Source organism: Apodemus sylvaticus, chromosome 11, assembly GCF_947179515.1.
Source record: "Apodemus sylvaticus chromosome 11, mApoSyl1.1, whole genome shotgun sequence".
In the NCBI taxonomy this organism is placed as follows: Eukaryota; Metazoa; Chordata; class Mammalia; order Rodentia; family Muridae; genus Apodemus; species Apodemus sylvaticus.
This window is the reverse complement of record NC_067482.1, coordinates 44,437,104-44,449,666: the sequence shown is the minus strand read 5'-3', so window position 1 is coordinate 44,449,666 and position 12,563 is coordinate 44,437,104. Positions and strand designations below refer to the sequence as shown.

The 12,563-nt window shown below is 42.8% G+C and overlaps 1 long non-coding RNA gene across 2 annotated transcripts; it reads right to left on the bottom strand.

Annotated features, from left to right (window-relative positions):
- Positions 1-702: 702 nt before the first annotated feature.
- Positions 703-12,080, bottom strand: LOC127696658 (uncharacterized). Of its 2 annotated transcripts, XR_007980295.1 has the most exons (3): positions 11,821-12,065; positions 3,229-4,553; positions 703-2,080 (listed from the first exon to the last, which is right to left on the bottom strand). It is a non-coding gene; the product is annotated as an uncharacterized LOC127696658 (long non-coding RNA). The 2 variants fall into 2 exon arrangements; XR_007980294.1 differs by lacking the exon at positions 703-2,080 and having other exon boundaries at positions 2,188-4,553; positions 11,821-12,080.
- Between the last annotated feature and the right edge of the window lie 483 nt (positions 12,081-12,563).

Here is a 12,563-nt window from a genome sequence, read left to right as displayed (position 1 = left end):
ATTTCTATCTCCCTTTCTTTGTTTGGATCATTGTTTAGAATCTAAGCAAGGAGAAAAGTGTCATTCTGGAAAAAACAAACAAACTGACATCTCCCAGGTGACTCTAAAGGGCACGACTCTCTCTCCTCCAACTCTGGTTAAGGACAGAAGGGTTCATCGACAAATCACTTCGGTGACTGGCAGAAGACACAGGAGGGGAATGGCCTGGAGGCCTGAGTAATTAAGACTTCTATTTTTCTTTTTTTAATCTATGGAGTGAAATTTTTCTGAGCTCCCTGTGCTGGGCTTGCATCTAAAATTCTCAGTCAATGCAGATGCTACGTGGTGCTTCAATGGCGGGCCTCATGGCAGGCTGGTCCTCTGCTCTGCCTCCCTGAACTTTTCTTCTGTCTAGTGAGGAGGAGGGAACTGGGTGCTGAGAGCCCCACTTCTTAGGCAGGTTGGTAATGGAAGGAGACAAACCCGTGGGGGCTTTGGGGCGGGATGGGGGAGAAGATTGAGCAGAGCGAGGCCAGGGGAGGAGGGAAGGGGCAGGCGGCCCTTGGTTGCTTTGGTTTCTTTCTTTTTCTTTTTCTTTTTTCTTTCATTCGATATATTTTTTATTTACATTTCAAATGATTTCCCCTTTTCTGGTCCCCCACTCCCCGAAAGTCACATAAGCCCTCTTCCCTCCCCCTATTCTCCCACCCACCCCTTCCCACTTCCCTGTTCTGGTTTTGCCTTATACAGCTTCACTGAGTCTTTCCAGAACAAGGGACCACTCCTCCGTTCTTCTTGTACCTCATTTGATGTGTGGATTATGTTTTGGGTATTCCAGTTTTCCAGGCTAATATCCACTTATTAGTGAGTGCATACCATGATTGATCTTTTGAGACTGGGTTACCTCACTTAGTATGATGTTCTCCAGCTCCATCCATTTGCCTAAGAATTTCATGAATTCATTGTTTCTAATGGCTGAATAGTACTCCATTGTGTATATATACCACATTTTTGCATCCATTCTTCTGTTGAGGGACACCTGGGTTCTTTCCAGCTTCTGGCTATTATAAATAGGGCTTCTATGAACATAGTGGAACATGCATCCTTATTACATGCTGGGGAATCATCTGGGTATATGCCCAGGAGTGGTATAGCAGGATCTTTCGGAAGTGAGGTGCCCAGTTTTCTGAGGAACCGCCAGACTGATTTCCAGAGTGGTTGTACCAATTTGCAACCCCACCAGCAGTGGAGGAGTGTTTCTCTTTCTCCACATCAGGCTACTCAAAGGATAAGCAGGTTGCTTTGGTTTCTAAGACTTCTTGTTCAAGGCTCGTTGTGGCATTGTGGGAATATGCTCTCCTCTCTGTCTGTCTGTCTCTGTCTCTGTCTCTGTTTCTCTCTCTCTCTCTCTCTCTCTCTCTCTCTCTCTCTGTGTGTGTGTGTGTGTGCGTGTGTGTGTGTGAGCATGTCCGCCTTGGTTTCCGTTTGTTTTGTTTTGAGCCAGGGTTTCTCACTGGCTTGGAGTTTGCCAAGTTGGTTAGACTGTCTGGTCAGTGAATCCCCCAGTCTCCGCCTCCCCAGCACTGAGATTGCAAGCAAATACTGCAATGCCTGGCCTTTGTTGTTGTTTAATTTTTGAGACAGGATCTGATTATGTCACCCTGGCTGTATTGAAACTCACTGTATAGATCAGGAGAGATCACGCTCACAGAGATCCCTCCATCTGCCTGTGCCTTCAGAGCACTGGAGTTATAGGTGTGGAACACCGTGCCAGACACTGTTTGGCTTTTGTACATAGGTTCTGGGTATCCAGTTCGGGTCTTTGTGCTTGCATGGTAGGCTGTTGGCTGACAGGACTCTCTCCCCAGCCTGATGTGCCGAGCAAGTGCTTGCACTTTCTGGCATTGAGTCCTCATTGCAAAGCTAGGGCAGGGTTCTCTAAGGATGCTCTTAACTCTGTCTCGTGTTTCCTCCAGCATCTCATGCAAGAGGTTTCCGATGAGAGGACGGCTCTACTGCAAAAGCCTTACGTGGCTGTTGGTGTTAGCTGGGATCAATTTGTCCTTTGATACTCAAATTAAATTGCTTCAGATAAATGTGTCTACAATGAATTAGGAGGAGAGGAAAAGAAAAAAAATTAAGTATTTAACTTATAAAAATGTTTAACTTATAAACGACTTATAAAATAATACAAAGCATAGTCCAAAGTAATTTGGAGGTGAACTCTTTGTTCAGAAATAGGTACAACTCTTGGACCTGGTAGCAAGCCTGTAATCTCAGCTACTCAGGAGACTGAGGCAGGAGGACCACCATTCTGAGGCTCAGGCTGTGTAACAAATTTAAGCCCAGCCTGGATAAACTTTGGGAGACTCTGACAAGAAGATCCAGAAACAAGCAAGCAAGCAAGCAAACAAACAAACAACCCTGAAAAACAGCACATTTCTAAACAAAACAAAAGAAAGCAAGACAAAACAAAACAACCTAACATCAGAACCTTCCAGCTTTCTGTACGAGAAAGGTTCAACCCTCTGGAAGAGCTCGAAGAACTCTAAGAGGAATTTGTGGTTCTGAGGATGGCATGCTTTTTGATGAGTTCCAATGATTGTTACCATGACACATTTTCTCAGTGTGGAAATGATGAACCATCTCCCTGTGCGAATGTGCTCCACAAGTATCAAGCTCTTAGGGTAATAGCATAAAGTCGTCCAAGACAACCTGCAGAGCTCAGCTGGGGCTCCCCGAGACCGGCACCAGAGCTAAGCCCTCTGCCTTCTTCCAGGAATGGCAGATTTGTGTGGGGTGGAACCAGATGGGTTTGCCCGGTTGCTGCTTGGCAGCTGCAATACTGGCAAGGTTCATGATGAAAACCCAGAATCCTTTGCTTGTGATCTTCTCTTTGCTTATAGTCTGTTGAGTGTCTGCAGCTGGCTCTTGGGTTTGATTTCCTGTCTGGTACTCTGCCCTTCTTGTTTACAGCCTTCAGTCTGTTTTCAGTTGGGGAGTTTCATTTCTATCAAGCTGAGCAGCTGATAGAAAGCTTAAGATAATTTGTAAGGGCCGTGTACATGAGTGAGGTACTCATTTATGGGTTATTTAAATACAAAAGCATTTGGAAAACTTTCATTAAAATCACCAAAATAGAGACCAAAACAGTAGCTACCATTTATCAAAATATTGAGTTGCACAGAGGGTGGCTGCTATACACTGATTCATTAATCCTCTCAATAATGTGTCAGGTCCCCCACTTACCAGTTAAGGAAACCAAAATCATATAAATAAAAGCAGCTTCCTTGAGGTTTCTACAGGAATACTCTTCATGCTCAATTCTGTTCAAATGTCACACTGTTTTTACAAGTGTAATGCTTCATAAAACTAAAACGTGAATTGACATCAAGGTAGGCCAGGTAAACGACTTCACCTTCTCACCATGGGATATCATGCAGCTCAAAAGATGTGGCTATTCAGTTTTCCAGAAGATATCTGCACTGTGACAACTGGTTAAAATAAAATAAAATAAAATAAAATAAAATAAAATAAAATAAAATAAAACAAAACTAAACTGCGAAACAATGTGTGTTGCACGACTCTCTTTCCAGAATAAAGAAAACACAGTATGCAAAAACAGATGTGGCACAAGCTGTTCTCTTGAGTGTGATTGTGGCTTTCACTTCAAGGTCCAAGGTCCTTGTTCAAAGTTGACCACCAAAGGAGGAGGGTAGGAAGAGGAGAACACTTGTTCTCATTGGAGACACTCCTGGCAGAGGCTTGGTGGAGGCTAGGGTGGAGCGGATGGATGGGGTGAGGGTAGGATACATCCCTTAGGACTATACTTCCAGATCTATGTCACGTCACAGCTCCATCCTGAGCTCCGAGCACATGGTTAAAAATGATGTTCTATGGCTCAGGAAAGGGAGTTAAGCATGTATACAAGAGGTGGATAGTTTCTTCTCAAATTGCACATTTGATAAGGCGTTCTTTTGCTATTCTGGTTGATTTCACGGTTGCTCATCTGTCCACGGGGTGTCTAATATTCACAATTAAAGGTAGAGAAGTGCAGCTGGTACTTACCACAGTCCTTATGACACCACAGAGCTAGGAACAGCCGGTCACCCGTGCACCAGGCCACCGTGGCTGTCTCTTAAGGCCACTTTGATTTGGGCTTTTGTCAGAGTGCTTAAGGAGTCCCACCAGTGTGTTATTGCGCACAGTCTTGCATGACCCATCAAGTCAACCTTTGGCGTCTAAGTAGTTTGCAGAAATTCCTGGGTCTGCAGGGATTGTGGTTCACTTTGCTCTGGCCATCCTGAGAAGGCAGGCTGCCCGTGTGGTGGGTGTGTTCCTGAACCGTCTCTTCTCTATATCACTGCCAAATTAGTATTTGGTAGAGAAACTGGGTCATCCTCTCTTTCACCGTCATCTCCTTCATCTCCTCTTCATCACCACATTTCAGGTCTTCCAACGTGGTCTCTGTGGTCTCCGTGTGTTTGCTTGTGTCATTAACTGTCTCTCCGGCGGGTCTCTGCAGCTTAATCAAAGGCGTGGCTCTTGGTTTCAAGAAGATGGAAGGGCGGAAGCTGATGGGAGCAGAGTAATGTCCACCCAAGAAGAGAAAGGCAGAGGAGAGGTTGCTGTTAGACTCTGAATTGAGACATAAAATATTAAAATGTGCATATTAATGGAGAACCGTGCGATACATCAACACATGCACACAATGTGCTAAATATGCTCACTAAGCACGGATCATTTCTTTATAATAAAAATGTTAAAATTTGTTGTCACTTCTCGCTTTTCAAATCTTGATCTAAAGGTGAGGACTTTTTAGCTGTGCCAAGAACCTGCACAGAGGCAAGAAAAAGTGTGTTCGAAGTGTAAGTGATGGGACAGGCTCGGAGGACTGAGCTGAGGATGCAGGCTGAGAAGTTGGGCATTGTCTTGTAGATAGGAGGGAGCAAACCACCTTCTTGTATTTGATACAAAGTCTTCCGGGGATTTAAAAAAGCATTTCTGTCAGTTGGAGTACTTTATAGTACACATATTTATATGTGTGTATTTTTGCTCTACTGTTTTAGACAGGATCTCATTCTGTAACCCAGACTGGCCAAGAATTCACTGGATAGCCTAGGATGGTCATAAACTTGTGGTAATCCTCCTGCCTCAGGCTCCTAAGTGTTGGAATCATGTCCCGTTATTTGATACTTTTGGTTTTTTTTTTTTGTTTTTTTAGATTTTTTTTTATTTTATTTTATTTATTTATTTATTTTAGACAGGGTTTCTCTGTATAGCCCTGGCTGTCCTAGAACTCACTCTGTAGACCAGGCTGGTCTTGAACTCAGAAATCTGCCTGCCTCTGTCTCCTATAGTGCTGGGATTACAGGCGTGTGCCACCACCGCCCAGCGGCTGATATTTTTTAGTGTAAAATAATGTAGCCTATGTGGCCCACCATTTAGAAAATGGGGGGATGGATGAGATAGGTAATCAGCAGTCAATCCTATCTCCTTAAATAGTTTTCTTAGTGGTTTCTCGAACGTTCTAAACACCTGTAGTTGCAGGGAAACTCAGTCTTGGTCCTGCCTCATTTACTGCTGTCTCTTCCATGTCATCTCACTTCCTGAGTAGCTCTTATAAGGCACATGATTTTCTTAACTACTACTACTAGTGATAGTTATTATTATTTATTGTTGTCTGTGGTGCTGAGGACCATACCCAGGGAGGGGCCTTGCACATGTTAGGTAAACTCTGTTCTACTAAGCTGGACTAACTGTACCACGCAGATTCTAAATAATATTTTTAAATGCTCTATATGGGCTGGGGATATAGTTGGTAGAGCACTTGCTTTATATGCACAAAGTCCTGGTGTCGATCTTCAGCACTGGATAAAACCAGATGGCATGAGTGCAATCCCAGTACTAAGTGGGTAGAGGCAGGAGAATCAGAAGTTTAAGGCCATCCTTGGCTATGAGCTCAAGGCCAGCCCAGGTTACATGAGACTTTGACTCAAAACAAAAATAACCAAAACTACCAGTACAACAACTCAGTATCTACACTGTTGGTTATTTAGGTTGGGGTTTGGCTAAGTTATTTATATATTTTTAAAAGATTTATTTTATGTATACCAATATACTATAGCTGTCCTCAGACACACCAGAAGAGGACATCAGATCCTATTACAAATGGATGTGAGCCACTACGTGGTTGCTGGGAATTGAACTCAGGACCTCTGGAAGAGCAGATGGTGCTCTTAACCACTGAGCCATCTCTCTAGCCCTGGTTCTTTCCATTTTATAAGATATTGGTAGCATCAACTTCAAATCTTTCTCATTTGATATTGTTTTTCCTATTTTAACTGCATCAATAACAGGCCTTCAGTTTCAGTGAAGAAAACAAGGAAACATGGCTTATATAATAGAGCCATTTCATGCTCTTACAGACAAAAAGCATCAGAGGTGGTCGACAAGGCCAGGCTTCTGCTGGTCTCTGCAGGACTGTTGGCTTTTCAGCCCTAGGTACTCCACATCTAATTTAGCCTTCAAAGCAAGGGGAAAAAAAGAGTGGCAGCCCCCTGCACACATCTCCTGGCTCTGGTGGTTAGGAAGAAAGCAAGGAGATTTCCCTCCGTACGTCATTGACTTGAACTGGGTGACATGGACACTCTTAGCTGCAAGGGAGGTGGGGAGGCTAAGAAGTAGAAGATGCTTTTTTATCATCTTTGACCAGACAGCATCAGTCACATCCTGGTATGGGACATTGTGCACTTTTCTTTTCCAAATAGAGTTTGTTTTAACAAGAAAAAGAATAAATGGCTCTGGGGCATAGCAAGGAAAATTAGAAATGACAGGTGCTATTTTGTGGGAAGCATCAAGACAATGCAGAGATAATGAGAACTATAGAAGTGGGTGGGTTTTTTTGTTGTTTTTTTGTTGTTGTTTTTTTTAGTTTGGTTGTTTTTTTTTGTTTTTTGCATTGAGTTCTCAAAACCTACTCTCTATGCTACTTGGACCAGAATGGAAAAACACACTTTAAATACTACACTGTGCTTATTGGACAGTGTGTGAGTATGTGTGTATAGATATATATATCTATACACACACATTGAAACCACATTTGCTTTAAAAAAAATTCCCAGGTTGTGGGGGAGGGGACGCCTCATAAAGCAAAACCAAAAAAAAAAAAAAAAAAAAAAAAAAAGAAGTGAAATAATCAAACACACCAGATAGTCTAATCGTAGAAGAGACTGAAATAGACAGACTTGAACATTATCTTTCTTGTCTTGGAATTTGTTCTCACTGATTTACTAAAAATGTACAGAGGCCAAAAAACAAAAACAAAAACAAAAAAACAAAAACAAAAAAAGAGGAATTATTTCTAATGTCACACATTCGGTTACTTATTACTGTTCTGCATAATAATTCTTAGCCTTTAGACATATGGATGCATTCTTTTTTTCATAAAGAACTGAGATTGGAGGCTGGAGAGATGGCTCAACAGTTAAGACCATATGCTGTTCTTCCATGACTGCAGATGATTCCACTTGAGTGGGGTCTGATGCCTCCTCTGGTCCCTGGGGCACACACATGCATGAGGCTTACAGTTGCCAGCATGCTCATGCACATGTGCAAGTATACACACACACACACACACACACATACACACACACCCCAAAATAATTATTTTAAAAATTGTATTTTATTGAACATATAACTTAATAACTTACCTTTATTCTAATATGTCTATGACCTCTGTTGAAGAGGTCAAAGGTCAGTTTGCATCTCTCTTGTCCATTCAGTCTCTTGTATTATAAAGAGCTAATTTGGAAAAGTTGTTTGGTTTTGGGGAGGGTAACTTGATAGGAGTCAAGTGATCCCAGTGTTCCTCTCTCCAGCTGTGTGATCTTGTATAAGTTGCTTAGCTTCTCTGAGTTTCTGATTTTTCATTTACAAAATAAAATACAGATGATGCTAATGTTTTATGGCAATCTTATGGGGTGGTCAATTCTGGTAATATTTATAAAAGTGAACTATAAATTGAAAAATAAAGACTTTTAACTAAGCTAAAATAAAGCTTAGAAATGTTAATATAATCCTTTCAAAGTACTTTGAAGAAGTTTAAAATTTTTTAATTAAAAGCTGAAAAGACAGGAATTAGCAAAAAAAAAAAAAAAACCCTATATTTTGGATGATGAATGTCATAATGACAGGTTGTTCAAATGGCAAAAAGCCTGCATTGCTTTTCATACGCATTTAAGAGAAATGAGAAGTCTTATTTGGAAAAAGTATTCTAATAAAAAAGATGCTATGTAGTTAAAGAAGTGAAAGTGAACAGATATTTATGACTAATCTTGAAATTTTAAATGCAATAAAATTCACAGAAAGTGCCCATTTATGAGAGTTACAAGAAGACTTTTTCTTCTAAATGATAAAATATGCACAGTCACAATAACTTAGGTAATAATAATAATAATAATAATAATAAGAGGCAGGTTTGGCTTGAAGCCCTATCTCGCCATCGCTGGCTGCACCTGCCACAAACATGTTTTCTTTAATGAGCACCAAGCATTTCCCACTACCGCTTTCTTTCTGAGCTCAGACACTGAATTAATTATCCGGAAACCCCATTCTCTTGTTTCTGAGTGCTTCTTCATCTTCCCAGAAGAAGATAAAGTTGGTAGATAGCTCAGATTTGTCCAGCTGTGACTCCCATTTTAAGGGAAAGATGAGATGGGATTTCTAATAGGTTTAATCCCCCATCTCTGGAGTTTCCCACTGAGGGGGGGGTCTGCCTTCGAGATGCCGAGATACCATTCACATCTGGGTGGAATCATGTAGCCATGACTCTTGAGAGGCTGAATGACGGGAAGATGACTTTGCTGTGCTCCGCTATGGTTCAGTGATTTTCCTCTGAGACTCAATAGCTTTAAAATCACTAGCTGTTACAAAACCATGTTGTGGGATAAGGCAATGCTAAGGGTTTATAGAAAAAATGTAGGTAGACTTGCTCGATGCAGTTACAGAGTTTAACTGGCATTTGTTCACTGAGCAAATTTAAGATTTATTTGTATATTCTCTCTCTCTCTCTGTTGCTGTGTGTGTGTGTGTTCATGCAAGCTGGAGGAGGCCAGAGGAGGGTGTCATATCTCCTGAAGCTGCAGCTACAGGTGGTTGTGAGCTGTCTGATACCCACCTGGTACTGGGAATTGAACTTGGGTCCTCTGGAAGACCAGAAAGCGCTCTTAATCACTGTAGACCATAGCTAGTGGATATTTCTAATGCAAGAAATTAACTGGGGTCCAGGAGATTCATATAAAACACGTTTCTTCACTCAAAAGTTCTCTGCTCTGTCAGATCATGAGTCATCAGTTTATCAGTAGATAAAGTAGTCCAAAGTAGAAAAAAAAAAACTACTTTGTGTGACATTTATAAGGCAACATGCCTTATGTATGAATAAAGGCACATCTATAAGCTTCCAGAATTTCTCAAGAGAGCAAAGGAAAGTCATTTTCACATATGGTTCACACTGAAGCAAAACTACTTGGTTGAGGGTGAAACTCCTCTTGCTTAGCTGTACAATGTCAATAACTCATAAAAATAGCACCTAAAAGTGAGTGTCTGAAAGCTGTGCCTGTGTGCTCACGCAGGAAGAGGGAGGGAGGAGAGGGAGGGGGCAGCAGAGAGGGAAAGGGACAGAGAAGTGGGGAGAAAGAGAGGGAGAAAGAGAGGGAGGGAGGGAGGAGGAGAGAGGGAGGGAGGGAGAGGGAGGGAGGGAGGGAGGAAGAGAGAGGGAGGGAGGGAGACAGAGGGAAGGGGGAGAAAGAGAGAGGGAGAGAGGGAGAGAGAGGGAGGGAAAGAGGGAGGGAGAGAAAGGGAAAGGGAGGGGGGAAGAGAAGAGGGAGAGAGAGAGAACTAAAGGAGCAAGGAAAGGAGAGAGAAAATAGAAACTCTCTCAGTGATGAGAACAGTGGTTCTGCATTACTAAGACAGGACCTTGTTTCACAGTCCACGTTGGCTTCAAATTCTCCATCCTCCTGTCTCAACATCTCTAGTTTTGGGATTACAGACATGAGGCAGGCAATATCAATAGTAGTTTTTCAACTTTAAAATCGAACCTCACAAGCCATTTTGAACTCAGGATAAGACAAGTTTCAGAGGTTGAGGTACCCCATCTGATGTGGAAGAATTAACAACACTTAAAGGACAAGGCTGTATCCTGTAGTCTAGTGTATTACAGACTGTAGCCAGATTCAATGACTATCACTGTGAAACAAACAAAGAGGTCCTCTGGGGTCAGGCTGGGCCATCTCGTATTTGCGACCCTACGCTAGATACTTAAACTCTCCTTTCCACAGTTTCTTGCTTTGTAAACCCAAACAATGCTGCTATGTTATAGCTTCATAACTGCTGGGGTGATTAGTAGGAAAACTCACAGAAAGTGCATAGCTTCAACAGGTTAGGTGCTTAGCAAACGGTCCAGCAGTGGGCACTGACACTGTTCTACAAGACAGACTGGCCTTGTGACAGAGGCTGGGAATCGCTCACCAGGTGCGACAGCCATTGTCTAGATGAAAGCCAGCAGTCCGTTCATGGAAAGAGACCCCGGATTCGGAGAAGAGATACAAGGGGGGCTCAGAACCGTGAAGGAGTGTAAGATGAGGGCTGGGGTAGGGTGAAAATAAGCTGGGTGCCCTGCTACTGGGGTAGGGCTGCCCTTTGCTGTTAAGGGGGCAGAAGACCTGGCAGAAGAAGCTGTTTCCTGTCGGCGTGTGGTAGGCCAGGACACAGCAGTGAAATTACCATTAAGGGATTGAAGTTTAATGCCAAGGATCTGTATAAACAAAAAAGGCACAAGATGGCTCCAAAAAGACTTTATCTTCTTCCTCACAGGACTCCCTGCCTCCCCCTCAACCTCCCCCACCTCCTCCATCCCCCTCCTCCTGCCTCCCCCCCAGCTTCCTAGCCTCCCAGTCCTTTATTTCCTTTCTAGCAGTCGCCACACTGTAACACAATGCATCATTGAATTACACACACACACATACACACACACACACACACACACACATATATGACTGACTGTTTCCATAGGCAAACTCAGAAGACCAAGTTTTTTTTTTTCCTTTTTTGGTAAACGCTGCCTTCACAGTGCTTAGCCGAGTGTCTAGTAAATAGTAAAACAAAATGTTCAATAAATATTTGCCCAGTGAAAGAGAACAATATTCTACACGTTCACAGTGCGATGACATCAGGAGATATTCTTGAATGTTCTGTAATGTTCATATTATGTATAAGAGATTCTGCTATTGCATTAATAAGTTGATAAATCATTAATAATTAATAAATTAATTTGAAAGTGAATATACAACATTGCAATTTTGTTTGTGATGTGCAGGCCTCTGTGAGTTTATCCTCACCAGGATTTAGGGCTCGACAAAATGTCTTCAGTCCTACAGTTCAACAGTTGTTATTTAAGGTGGGGTAAAGGTGATCGTGGAAGGATCCCAGAAGGGCAAAAGCTCAAACACGTGGCTGTCACAGCACCCATGGAGTGTGTAGCTACCGCTTCCCAAGCACTGTGTAGCTGTAATTAATTAATTTGTTACAAGATGGGTCTCACTTGTAAACAGACTTCTGAATGACCCACATCAACCTTCCTATTGCTGAGATCTGGAGATTGTAGTAATCCTTGGCCACTGTTCCAGACCAGGCTTTTATTTTTTATTTTTAGGTTTTTAATACAGTCTGACCAGGCTAGATAGTAATCTACCCATTTTGCTGATGGGATGGTCAGGACCTTGTTCTTAGTTAGAAGTGGAGTTGGGTTTTAAAATCTGTCTGATTCCAACCCGAACTTACCCTGTCTCGACACTTCCAAACTGCCCTGTGCATGCTTCAGGCTGCTCCCTCCAGAATGGCATCCATCAGTCAGTCAGTCAGTCAGTCAGTCAGTCAGTCAGTCAGTCAGTCTAGGATGAAGGCATGTGAGGGTTCTCCCTGCTCTGCCCGGTAACTGAAACATTTGCACTCCGTGCTCTGAGCAGATGTGGTGGGTTATGGTTACCCTGTGATGTCTGTGCCCAAACCAAAGATCCCTATCAAGGCAACGGAGTTCTGAGAAGCAGAGAAGGCCTCCTCCTCCTGTACAGACTGGCTGCACTGGAGCCTGTGGCCTGCAGTTTGCAGTCGCTCCTTAGGTGTTCACACACTGGACCCCCAAATTCTGCTCTCACCCCCTTGCATTTCAGTTTTCTTCTGTGGATTTGTTCTCAGGGCCTGCAGAACCCCTTCTTTAAAGGTGTCACCAGTGGGGCCCAGTCTTTGCCTTTATAGACGGGACTTGGTTTTCTCAGTCCTGTGCTATCATAGCCATGGAGTGCGGTGGGTGAACAGAGGGTTGTTCTGTGTGGAGAACGGCTTTGTGCACTTTTTTTTTTTTATCATGTTGCCCCTGAAGGGTTTTGTAAGGGCTCCAGAAACCGCCTGATTGATTTCTGCCATATGGGGAGAGCAGATCTGGGGAAACTTGAAGGAGTAATGGTTATTCAACTACGTCGGCTCTACCTGACAGTCGCACAGAATGAGCTGAACCCTGACTGTCA